Source organism: Myripristis murdjan, chromosome 22 (genome assembly GCF_902150065.1).
Source record: "Myripristis murdjan chromosome 22, fMyrMur1.1, whole genome shotgun sequence".
In the NCBI taxonomy this organism is placed as follows: Eukaryota; Metazoa; Chordata; class Actinopteri; order Holocentriformes; family Holocentridae; genus Myripristis; species Myripristis murdjan.
In genome coordinates, this window is record NC_044001.1 from 12,794,327 (window position 1) to 12,807,539 (window position 13,213).

General features: G+C 42.8%; 1 long non-coding RNA gene across 3 annotated transcripts in view; it reads right to left on the bottom strand.

Moving 5' to 3' along the window:
* Positions 1-7,194: 7,194 nt before the first annotated feature.
* The window catches only part of LOC115354670 (uncharacterized), an 89,214-nt gene continuing 83,195 nt past the window's right edge, over positions 7,195-13,213 (bottom strand). For all 3 annotated transcript variants that reach the window (XR_003927793.1, XR_003927792.1, XR_003927790.1), the window contains one exon: positions 7,195-9,016. This is a non-coding gene — a long non-coding RNA (uncharacterized LOC115354670). The remainder of the gene's footprint in view (positions 9,017-13,213) is intronic.

A 13,213-nucleotide genomic window follows, 5' to 3' on the forward strand; every position in this document is an offset into this window, starting at 1 on the left:
CAAATGCAAACACTTATTTTTAATACGGTGTGAGGATAGTTTCAGGAACTGTGCAGCTAAAGCAGTCCCTCTACAAAAACAAACCAAAGAACCACTATTTATTACAGCTAAGCACGTTTCCCTCTTACAGTAGTCTGCATGGAGGTGATGATCACTTTCTTTCACACACTTCTGAAACACCAACTGTTGTACATCCTGTGGAGATGAATACTGGCTTTGCTGATACCAAATGGTAAATAAATATTGTAAATGAGTTGGCGTAGTGTTACACCAGAAAATGGTGGTGAAATGTATATTTTTTTAATCTGTAAATTGTCTGGTTGGGTGCTGTAATTAGCATGTCTGTTCTCTGATATACAATCCTCGGACGGTTTCCTTCTTACCCGACAAACACAATCCTAATCCAGGAAATAGCTTGCAATCAGAATATTGGAGTTGACATCAGAGGTAGCCACAGAGGCGATTCCCACACACCCCTCCCATAGCTTCAAAGGTCTTCCTGGGCCTGTTATGGGTTTCCCTCGCGATGAAGTGTGACACTCCACAAACACAAAAGCCCCAGCCCTCTAGTGGGTCCGCTTTGCTTTTCTTGGATCACTCCAGCCCGCCCAATGCCAAGTCAACTTGGCGGTTGTCAGAACGGGCCCCATATCTCTGAGGAGTGTGTGTGGTGTGGCATGCTGTCTGTAAGCTCTGTATGCTGTGTGCGTGGCTGAGTGTTGAGTGTGTGGAGATAACTTGTCACAGAGCCCTGTCTGTGTGTAAGTGCTGTGTGTTTATGTGTGTAGTGTGTGTGCGTGCGTGTCCATGTTTCCACTGTGAAATAATGTAATATGCACCCATAATCAAAGCCACCACCTGGTTGTCTGTGGAAATTGTTGGGTTTCCAAAACCTACCACATACAGCCTTGTGTTTATTGTACTGGTGGGACTCAGAGAGCTTTGCGAGAAGGACTTTACCACAATCAGACAAGCTTTTAGACTCTCTCCTGATTAATACATCTATTCAGTTTCAAAGATAATCAATAACATTTATGGAAATATTTCACCTCTCCAGCTATAACTTTGCCCCTTGAGACAAATTAAACTTTCATCGGTGGGTTTGTCATTACAGCTGCATGTTTAGAATCATATGTTTGAAACTACAGAACTTTATTTGAAATCCTAGTGGAGATCCTAAGGTTTCCAAAGATACCAAATATGTTCTGCTGAATTACAGGGAAATGTGTATAAAATAATGATAAAGACATTGAGATATTTTCTATTGGATGTAACGGTGCAGCCATAAAACAGTGGCATCTTGGGTTTGAATTTTTCTCTAAATATAGACAGTGTATTTTCAATGAAGCACTACAACCTGCAGATACAGAATATTTGTGTCTTTGCTGTACAACGTGAAAAAGAAATATTTTGTCTAACTGTAAAGCCACTTGAAAGGAAATTGAAGGGGAAAACAGAGTTGAAGGATTTAAATAATTGCAGAAAGACACTGACTATGTGATAATTTTGTACTGAGACACAGTTACATCTGGTTCTGAGTTGCAGTTTTGTCTATTAATCTGAACCTGTCCACTTGTACTTCCACCTTGTCCTCTCTGTGTTGTCTCATTCTATCTTTATGTCAACATGAATCACATTTTATTTTTCTCTCCCTCCATTTTCTATTAATCTTCCCTCTCTCTTTGTCCTCTCTGTACCTTTCCCTTCATCTCCCCACCTTCCCTCCGCGCAGCATCCTGGGCTGCAGTAAGACGTCACCTGTGCTGAATAGCTGGCCACAGCTTAGCCAGACTAGCAAACTCACTGCCAGAACACAGCAAGCTGGGGTCTGCCATTTGTCTTGTGGTTTTGAGTCAGGGATATTTGTCTAACATGCTGTCCAATGTCAACACTAGCTCTAAATACCCTCACTGCGGCACGAAGTGGGCTTCCTTAGGGAGGATAAGGATTAATGCTGGGTTGTAGGAAGGAGGAAGATGAAATGGAAGGAGAGGAGGAGGAGAAGGAGGACAGAGAAAGGATGAGCGTGGGGAGGAAGAGGATTGAGCAGAGTAGGTGGATGCTGATGACAAGCAGCAGAGGAGAAAAGGAAAAGATAGAGGCATATGGGATTGGATTTGTGCGGGTAATTATCTTCTTCAATAAGTGATCAATTTGTAGCAAAAAACCTGAAATAAATCCCTAGTGTATGCTGGTAAAAACCACAGGTTCTACATGGGAATAGCAATACTAATGAGCGAGAAATTAAGAGAACTTAACATCATCAATGTGCTTGACAACCTGTTTCCATATTGCGAGCATGTTTTAATAATATACTGTGTGTTTGGTTGCTTTTGCTACATTTCGCAGACACGATATGTACACAGGGGGTTAACCATTTTAAAGCTGTGACAGGCACCGTGTGAAAAATAGCCTCCGATCATTCAGAACCATTTCTAAACCTGTGACTAACCATAAATAACAAACAAAAGCCAAGGCCTCCCACCAGCATTAACACCGGCACTGCCAGATGAGAAACTGTCGGATAGATTGGAGATGACCTCAAGTTTACGGCCTAAAACCTGTTGATCCTGAGCGATTGATTGTCACCCGTAAGAGCGAGCCCCCGCCCCCATCAATTCCCCACCACTGTCTCAGCAAGAACAAGATGAATTCTAGCAACGATTCTGCCATGAGAAGCACATCAGTGGCCTCTGCCTTTACTTTTACGAGGAAAATTCCATACACTGGGTCCAATATTCCTGGTTACTGGAGTCTGGTGATTAAAGTGTATAAAAAAGGGGGCAGCACCACTAAAAGGCGGTGATTTAGTGAGCTGTCACCCCAGTTCAGGCAGGGCAACAAGTTCAGGTCCCAGCAGGAGGGTTTGTAATCAAAATGAAACAAGGAACGAGACAGTGTGAGAGGGAGTGGAGGTTGGAGGGCTGTAGGTTGAGCGGTGGGGGGTGGGTGGGGTGATGGTGATGATGCATGATGCTACTGTTTGTATTGTATGAGTACGCATGTTTGTGACTATAGGTTACTTTTAGGTAAGTGTGCATATACTTAAAGCAACTGTGTAAAGGTATTGGCAAAGTTAACAGTCCCCCAAAGCCCCAGATTGAAAAGGAAGTATCACCGAGTCCCTGACCCTCCACCAACCTCTCTCTGACCTTGTAAAAACCCTGACCCCATCATTTCCACCCTCATAGGATTCATCTGCTTGCTGGACGGCCTGCCTCTCATCTGTGGGAGTGGGGTTTGATGCCTTCAAGTACCAGCCGGCTATAAAAGACACATCCTGATGGGCCTTCCTCTGTTGTGTTTATTAGCCACCTCTCCGCCTCCTCCCCCATCCTGACCTCCGCCACCACACCCACCCTCAGCCTCTGCGCTGGCCCTTGGCTAACCTCTCATATCCAGGGTTCAGGGTCAGGGCAGCAGACTCCCAGCCAACTGGGCGGCTGCCCAGAGGAGCCGACGCAGCCGTTAGCAGTGGGACAGACGTAAGAGACCCAGGGACCCCTCTGATGTTACTGAGAGTTTCCCAAGAGGGCGGGCCAGCAGTATGTTTACGACATCTTAAACGTGGACAGAGAAGGAGTGCCTCACAGGCTTATACAGAACATTATGAGAGTGCGCTGTGGTGTATACAGATGTCTCATGTAAATAACAAATACACTATAGTGACAAAAGTATTGGGCCACCTACACATTACACCTACAGGAGCTTTTATGACATCCCATTCTAAATCCATGGGTATTAATATGGAGTTTTTCCCCCCTTTGCAGCTATAATAGCTTCCACTCTTCTGGGAAGACTTTCTACAAGATTTTGGAGTGTGTCTGTGGAGCATTTGTGAGGTCAGACACTGATGTTGGACGAGAGGGCCTGGCTCGCAAACTCCATTTTAGTTCATCCCAAAGGTGTTGGATAGGCTTGAGGTCTCTGGCTCTGTGTGGGCCAGTCAAGTTCTTCCACACTAAACTCATCCAACCATGCCTTTATGGAGCTTGCTTTGTGCAGTGGGCCACAGTCATGCTGGATCAGAAAAGGGCCTTCCTAAAACTGCTGCCACAAAGTTGGAAGCGGAGAATTGTCCAAAATGCCCATAGCGTTATCCCTCCTGCACCAAACTTTACAGTTGGCACAGCGCAGTCAGGCAGGGAACGTTCTCCTGGCATTCACCAAACCCAGACTTGTCCATCAGACTGCTAGTTAGAGAAGTGTGATTCATCACTCCACAGAACACGTTTCCACCGCTCCAGAGTCCAGCGGCGGCGTGCTTTACACCGCTCCATCCGACGCTTGGCATTGTTCTTCATGATGTAAGACTTGCATGCAGCTGCTCGGACATGGAAACCCATACCATGAAGTTCCTGGCGCACAGTTTTTGTGCTGATGTTAATGCCAGAGGAGGTTTGGCTTGGTGGATGAGTTGCTCTGGTTCCTAAACACTTCGACTTTGCAATAATACCACTTACAGTTAATTGTGGATTATCTAGGAGGGAAGAAATTTCACAAACTGTCTTGCTCCAATGGTGGCACCCTATTACATTACTATTACAGTACCCTGGCCAAATTCAGTGAGCTCTTGAGAACGACCCATTCTTTCACAAATGGTTGCATGACTAGGTGCTTGATTTTATACACTTGTGGCAATGGGACTGAATGAAACACCTGAATTCAGTGATTAAGAGATGTGTCCCAAAACTTTTGTCCATATCATGTGTGTGTGACTCCCGATATCACAGTCAAATATCAAAGCCAAAGATGGAGAGAGGAATAACATACGACTACTTTCTCAGTCATAATGCAGGGAATCAAACCACAAATTTAAGAAAGTTATCGGTTCCTAGTGCACACGCATGTAATTGCATGTTTGACTGCATGTTTGACTGCATGCACTTCAGTCAAAAGACTTTTCATAAGACATGATCAAACCATTGAGAGATCGAAAAAGAGGGAGAGAAGTCAAGACAGAACAAAGTACAGGAACAGAAAGTTAATATACTTAAATAATTTTGACGATGTACGGTGTGTGACATGTCAGTATGTACAGTACATGTGTGTCTCTTTGAAAGACCCAGAGAGATAGTATGTGCTTAGGTCAGATGGACTGTGGACTGAGCATGCTCCGTCGCTGCTCTCTCCCTCTTGAGGAAGGTCCTTCCGGCCTTGAGAATGATGATTCAAGAGCCGGCTATCTGCTGCTTCCTGCCACAGGACAAAGAGAGCACAGACAGGAGACGAGGACACACACTCTTGTTCACACACACACACACACACACACACACACACACACACACACACACTTATTTAACATTTTTAGATTACTTGGCATGTGAATCCCTGACATTATCAATTTATGTCTGTACTTCTTTTGTTTCCTGAGGATATGAAATACCATTCAAGTTTTGTGTCTGCTTCTAAGAGCCCACTTATTTCCTAAGCAACTGTGATTGCTCAGTGGACCAGCACTGTAACACAATGGACGTAAATCTGTTAAGAAGACTATCTCACAGCAAAGACAACGGTGATACAAACAATAACATCCACAAAGCTTACTTCCTGAAATGGCTTCTTTGGAATAACAAATGTTGGCTGCTTATGGCTCACTGATGGCTTCATTTTTCACCCAGTATAACCTGCTAATTTTTACTGCTCAATGTCCTCCACTCAGCCCGTGTCACTAAGTCATAAGCATGCTGCTCCTGGCTGATATATGAGCACGGACGATGATGTCAGCGAAAAACACTTTCAATAATTGCTATGATGAATATCCTCAACCTTCCAACACCTTCCCTTCTCCATCCAGCCACATATCTCCAGCAAGGTTCATCTATCAGTCTGCTCTCAAACTGTTTAAGTCCTCCGAGTGATGCATGGCACGCTGCCAAGCCTGTGTTTCAATGCTCACTATTTACATTCATTCAAATTAAGAGCCGATGAGTCTCCTGTGCATAAAATTACCATGTGTTAAAGAGGTAGCGAGGGAGAGGGCCAGAGGATTAACTATTCAATTGTCTCATTTGAGTTGTGGCTATTTGTGCGACTGTTAGTTCAGCTGATTGCATTAAAAGTCTTTGTGTTCTTTTTCAGACAGTTCTTATTATCTATTATCAGATAAATACATGTGAATGTATAGATGAGAGTGGGTTTATCTACGTTTGACCCCATTCATGCACTGTTAGCAGTCGTGGGACGTCCCACAGATGGCTGTACAAGATGGAAAGTGTGCAGATCACTTTGTGGGACGGGTTTCCTCCTGCCCTGTTCAAATAATTGTTTAGGAGTAATTGTTTAGAAGGAAAAAGGTGAAACAGATATGTATAAACAACGGAGGTCTTCCAGAGAATTGAGAGAGACCTAGAGGGCCTGGGACAGTAGCTGACCTGTCATATTCACCATATCCACTGAGGAATCAGGTCTGTCATATTTCGTCGAGTGGCGTCAGAAAAAATAAACTCTTACTTCCTGAGTGTTGATGGACAATTTTACATTGCAGTGGGAAACAGTTGTCATGCACTCTGGCTTTAACCATGTGAGGTTTTCCAACATAGATGTGACTGAATGGAAAAAAAAAAAAAAAATACAAGCTATTAGGACAGCGAGCAAGAATAGAATAGAACAGAACAGAATCTTTATGTTAAAATGACAGGGACAGCATCACACAGAACATATGGATAATACTATGCTTTAACAAATCAGCTGTAACCTACCCAAATAAATACTTTAAATATATAGATAATCCCTCCCTTTTTGGGCAGAACTATTTGTACTGTATTGGAAATCCACTCACACTCCATCTCTGGGAAAGTGGCACATCCTGCTTTGCAAAAATTGTAGCATACAATATGAGAGGCTGGCCTTGCTTTCATGCAGGGGAGATACAGTATTTTCCCTGAAATGGGAAGGCTACATGCAGCACATTCAGATACTACTGACTCAAAGTCCAAAAGCTCAAAATTCCCTTTCTCAAATTTTCTTTTTCTTACTTTTGTCTGTTTTGAGTTGTATTAGTCTTTCATATAAACTGTATTGTACTCATTCACAAATTATTTCATTTTCTTTGTGTATTCCAAAATTTTTAATAAAGTACTAATCATAAAAAAGATTCATTGCTGGGAATATGCCTGGTTTCTGTATGAATTAAATCTTCTGGCAGTGATGCTCAGTGTAACAAATTGATAGGAGTCAATTAAGCATCTATTATTAACCTCCTATGGTTCACTGTCAATTATCTGTCCCATTAACTCTGTAATACTGTACGCAGTATGTGTTTAACACTGAGGAAATCCAGCATGGCTCACATCTCATCTGTACTCATAAAAAAAGAGACAGAAATGATGACTTTTAATGTCAATTCAATTTAATTAGATTTAATGAAATGGTTAAAGTCATTTATACCTCTGTTTCCAGGCTCTTTGATGATTTATAGTAATAATGAGACACATTTATATAGATTACTCATAAATTAACCACACTTGTACCACATTCTCAAACTCAGGCACAAAGATGGTTTTTCTGCAATGATTACCATATTAAAGATAATATTACTGTCCAACTTAAGAAATGGAAGGGAATTACTTATCTATAAAAGGCATGGGAAAACTCTGAGAGAGCAGGATAAAATCTTTATATCAAGTTTTAAAAATAGATCATGTTTCCCTCCTCACAAAATGACCCAAGCGGAAAAGCACCATGGAAAAAATAATCACCACCACAATCAAATATTTTTTTTATCACATGTGGCATTTACAAAAAACGCTGCAGCATGTCCTGCATGTTGCCGGTCTCTGTGTTACATGATGCCAGTTCCTGCTCACGTCCCACTTGATGTTCCTCAGCCAACCGCTGTGCTTGTAACAGGAAATCGTTTTACTGCTGCAACTGACTGATTCCTATTTACACAAAATTCCTCAAAACACTTAAGACAGGATATTTGATTGTGAGAAGTTTTTTCCATGTTCTGTTCCCAGAGCTGGCCATCACCCTGTGTTAGGCTCTTAACACATGAAACACACAACTCACAGCACTGCTTACATAGTATCAAGTCATTACAGACTTGGATCGCTGCGTTCTGCAGTGCCTTATTTAGCCAGACTTTGTTTGATGTCATTGTTTTCGTCTGCATTGTACTGTGGCAGTGAATTTCCATGCATTCTCTCCAGTTTGTTGAGACACTTTACATCAAGCAAATTAGTTCAGGAAACAGATTCATTGTACGGTGCAGTAGAAAGCACAGTGACATTCAGCGAGGATATTATGTGACAATTCAACCCAACTGAGGCTTGGGAAGGAAACCATTCTGACCACAGGCGTCCCAAATGGTGGCTGGCTGGTCGCTGACATGAAAAGTGGTGCTGCCAAGCCAGACATGCTGTCATCTGACCCTGGCAACTGGGCTGCGTACCCTAGTGCCTTGACTCAGTATCTGGACATCCTCTTACTGTGAACAGAGCAGCCATGTCTCTGTGGCAAAGTCCCTGCCAGCCATTTTTGCTAATGGCTCTTCCCTGAGAGATTTATGAGGCAGAGACACAGGACAATTAGAGAAAGGGAAACACAAAAGCCTGGAGCTCTCTGCAGAGAGATTTACGGTTTGCGGAGGTGCTATTTTTGAAATTGAAAGTCTGATTAGAAAGTGCTGATGGCCTGATCCAGGCGAGGACTCTCTCACACGTACAATGTCAGGTTCACTCAGGTGTCACTTCACCGGTGGCCTCATTACAGCCACTCCTGTTTGTTGTGGGAGCACTCTGTCTGTTCCTGAGACTGACATGTCCTCTCTGTTTGTTCACTGGCGTGTTACTGCCACTAACATAGGCAGATGTAATAAATGAGTCATGTTAAGATATATGGCATGATGGCAGAGCCTGTCGAGCACAGAGTGTCACCCCCCCACCACCAACACACACATACAAGAGCACGCACACTCTTTTTCTCTGTGTGTTACTGGTGCATCTCCGTATCGCTCTCCAGTCAGGAAGTGGGACAGGAAACACTTTTCGGCATGTTCCAAGAATACATGAACCTGTAACACACAGAAAGGATATATGGCTGCATGCTGGAGAGAGACAGAGAGAGATAGACAGAGACAGAGAGACATTAAAGAGAGACATAAAAGAGAGACATAAAATGTGACATAAAATATTTTAGCATAACGAGCAAACTGAAAAGTGTAAAAAAAAAAAAAAAAAATGCAAAACACATGCCAACAAGGATTCTGACAGTTGATGTTACTTTAGGTATGACATTTCTTCTTTTGGCCTTTGCACTCTTTATTCTAATTTAAATGAAAGAGGGAAAGTATGGAGACCCTTTGCTCTCTTTGTTTTCTATATTCCCATGATCTCTGGTACAGGGCAGAAATGGGTCAGACAGTATTTGCAAATGTGTTTAGCCTACTTGTTTAGTGCAAAAGAGGTAGTTTGCCTATGGTAAACAATACAGAATATGATAAGGTATGGTCAAGGTAAAATCAAAAGCATTAAAAAAAAAAAAAAAACACAAAGACACTATTAAACAAGGGGAAAAAAACAAAACAGAAGATGCACAAGCAGTCACACACAAAAATTATACAATTAAAGTCTTACAACAGAACACAGAAGTTGTATAGTTACAGAATAGGACAAAAATTACCTACATCAAACTACATAGTGTTGAGCTGTAAAATAGCCTGCATTCTGTAAACACAACATACGGTATTGTACAACACAATGTATGCCAAAAAAAAGTCATTTAAAAGTCAGATTAGAAGACTTTTCTGTGATTAATGACTTATCTTTGATGGAGTGTAGGGTGCTGTAGTGAAAACCTGGTTTCTAACCCCAGCAAGCTTCCTCCTTGCTCAAGTGTTCTTGACCAAGAATGACAAAATGCCAGAGTGGAAAGACAATGCAGTGGTCAATTAAGTGTAATATTATTATTTTTTATATCCTTATATCCTAACTGATTGGTAACTCAAGATCTTGGCCTCTGAGGTTTGGGTCAGCATGTCACAAAGCTTCCTGCAATAAAACTCAGACCTCCAGGCCCTGAAAGCCTTCAAGAAATTTCTCTTCTCTTTTTTTTCTTTTTTTTTTTTTTTTTTGTATCAGATAATATTAAGGCTGTACTTAAAAACCACAGAAATTGAATGGGAGTAGAACAGACACTGAACTGCTTGCCAGGGTCTTTTGACTAGTTCAAAAGAAAATGGTGATTGTTGTTAATTGTTCTGGTGACAAGACACGTCAGTGGGACTGTAAAATCCTCTGTAAAATCTGCCCATAAATTTCGTCCTCCGTAAAGTCCGTAAAATCCCTTTTTGCAGCAAGGCTAGGGCGGCAGGGTACAAAAGACACCTCTCCGTGTTTTGTAGTATTCCAGTGCTCGTTTGGTCTTTCCTGCAAACATCCCATCTGTGAGTCAGTGACTTGCCACAAGTTTATATGGAAGTTAGACCACTACAGTTCTTAGCAATGTTGATTTGAACGGAAATGTCAATTCTACTCCCATTCAATTTCTTCTGGCATCTTTTTTCCCCTATTCAGAATTTTAAGAACAGTACAAAAAGCCAGTCTAGCCATATTTCCTCCAACTAAAGAATATTTCCTAATTTAGATTGGCTCTCTCTTTCAAGAAACTAAGAGAATCATAAATACTTTTATATGTTCTCATCTTCATCATGGTAACAAAGTATTTACCAACAAGCTGTGATCAGGCTCATCAATGTGAAAAATGGCACAGCAGCATTTTTTGATTAAGAGAAGATTACAAGATTACAAAAAAAAAAAAAAAAAAAAAGCTTTTATAATTTAATCTGCTTTTGGGAGGGAGAAATCCATTTTTTACACAGGATCACTGTATATTCTTCACTTTCAACCATAATCAAGGATCAAAGAGTTTCCTTTAATGGCATTTCATTTCCGACAAGCCTGTATGTCTCCTTCCCTTACCGTCTTCCTCTCCATGCACAATGTATTGCTCAGTGATTGTGTTCTGTGATTGTCCGTGTTTAATGGCAGCCTCCATCTGCCAGTCCTGTGTGTCTGCAGGCTAGCGGCCCGCGGCGCCCCACATTAGAGCCTGTTGGCGCGGGCCCCAGGCGCATTCCGCCTCTGGAAGTGTGATTATTGAAGCCTGATTACAATGTCTGAGACCACGATAACAAACCAGTCCTCAATGAGCGCCAGGCAATCTCATTGCAAAACAAAACGGCTGGAGAATTAATGACGCTTCAAACTCGGACAGGTTTTTTAGTGCTGATAATCTGTATCCAGGGTAATTTGCAGCAATTGGTGGCATATGGTTTGGTGTTGCACTCTGTGTCCAGCAACAGATATGAAATCTGTTGGACTGGGAAAGATATGGCAATATACAAACAGAAATCCATTCCAGTTAATCTAAAGTGACTGAGTAAACAAACTGAAAACAAGAAACAGAAATTAACGAACACATCTGTAAATAAGGTAATTGAGAAGAGAACGAAAGATGAAAAAAGAAAGAAAGAAAGACAGAAAGACAGAAAGAAAGAAAGAAAGAAAGAAAGAAAGAAAGAAAGAAAGAAAGAAAGAAAGACAGAAAGAAAGAAAGAAAGAAAGAAAGAAAGAAAGAAAGAAAGAAAGAAAGAAAGAAAGGTAAAAAGGGGCTTGCAGTATTAAACATTTGTCGAAAAACATTTCAGCCTGTCTGGTTTGAGTTTTGCAGAGGATGTCCATGGGGTGGCTAAAGCTTGTCACTGTGGAGAGGAACCAAAGAACAGCAAGCCTGCTGCTTAGTGTTTGACACGCACCTGAAAGCCCCCATGTCCTCCCTCTGTAGAAGTGCCTGTGGTGGTCTCCAACTGCCTGCATGTTTTTGAGGGGTACTCATTGCCTCATCCCTGCCTCCGGGCAAAATTCCATCCCCATCCCCACCTCCTCTTTCTCCCTCTCCCTCTGTTTCTCTATCCTCCTCATCTCACTCATCAACTCCTTCCACCCTCGCTCTTTCCCTTTCTCTCTGTTTCTCCATCTCTCCGTCCCCTCAGGGCAGCAGGTTCAGGTAGAAGTCTATTGCGGCGATCACAGCTGATAACCTCTATTCTGGACAGGCATGCCACATGGGGCCACACCTTGCCCGAGGATAGGTCCATCCATGCTGGGGGCAACAGAGGCACGGGGGCCAGGGGGCTGGGGCTGGGGCTGGGGCTAGGTCTGGAGTTGGGGCTGGGGCTGCTAGCTAAAGCTGGAGCAGGGGCTGTGAGTTGGATGCTGGGACAGCAGCTGAGTCTGGAGGCCGAGGCAGGGGGAAGAGGCCATTGACTAAGGGTTATGGGCCAGAATATGGAGCCCGGAAGAGAGGGAAAGGTCAGGGTTAGTGACAGGGGTCTGCACGGTCCAGCTGAGGCTCTGCTGATCCACGGTCGAGTGAAGCTGACAGGTGAGAGAACAGCAGCGCCCCTAACGATGGAGGCCAAGCTGGGGGCTGGGGAAGACGGTGGTGCCAGTTGGGGTGTGTTGATGTGCTGAGAGGTCAGCATGAGGGGGCGATGGAAGGGCTAGATGAGAGGAGATGAGGACAAAGGTGGACTCTGTGCTGTGGAGATAGTGATGGAATCAACGGTAGGAGCCTGCTGTGTTTGAGGCTATTGTTCATAGTGAAGTTGCACATCAAAGATCAAATGGAGGCCTGAGCCTGGCTGTGTCTGGCAGGCATCTGTTGTGTTGTAACTTAACCACCATGCGGTTATTTATCTAAGATTCAGCTTGACAAAAATGTATTTGATGAGCACAGAATTTGATTTAGACAGCCGTCATGCGTAAAATACAACTTCAAATCACTGTTTTGCTTCAAAAATGACATTTTGGGCCACTGAAAATCCAACTTTTGGTTAAAAAAAAAACAATGTTCTCCTTTTTTATCTTATAATGCTGACATCATTACCACCACTTTGCTTCTTTGCATACACTCAGAGCCGAGTTGCTGGTCTCACACAGCTGGAACTTTCAAACGTCTCCATTATTTTAACAATGTGCATTCATTTGTATGGACTGTTGGAAGTCCATATGAACAGCTCACTCTTGTTTTCGTAATCAGATGCAGTTTTCCATCCAGTCCCCCAACATTTCTGCTTTATTCGACAGCAGTAGTAGAGAGGCAGGAAAGGCGGGGAGAGAGAGGTGGATGATATGCAGCGAGGGGCTTGGCTCAGAATGGCTGCAGTAACGATTTAGTCCTGATACATGGTATACACTCCACCACATGA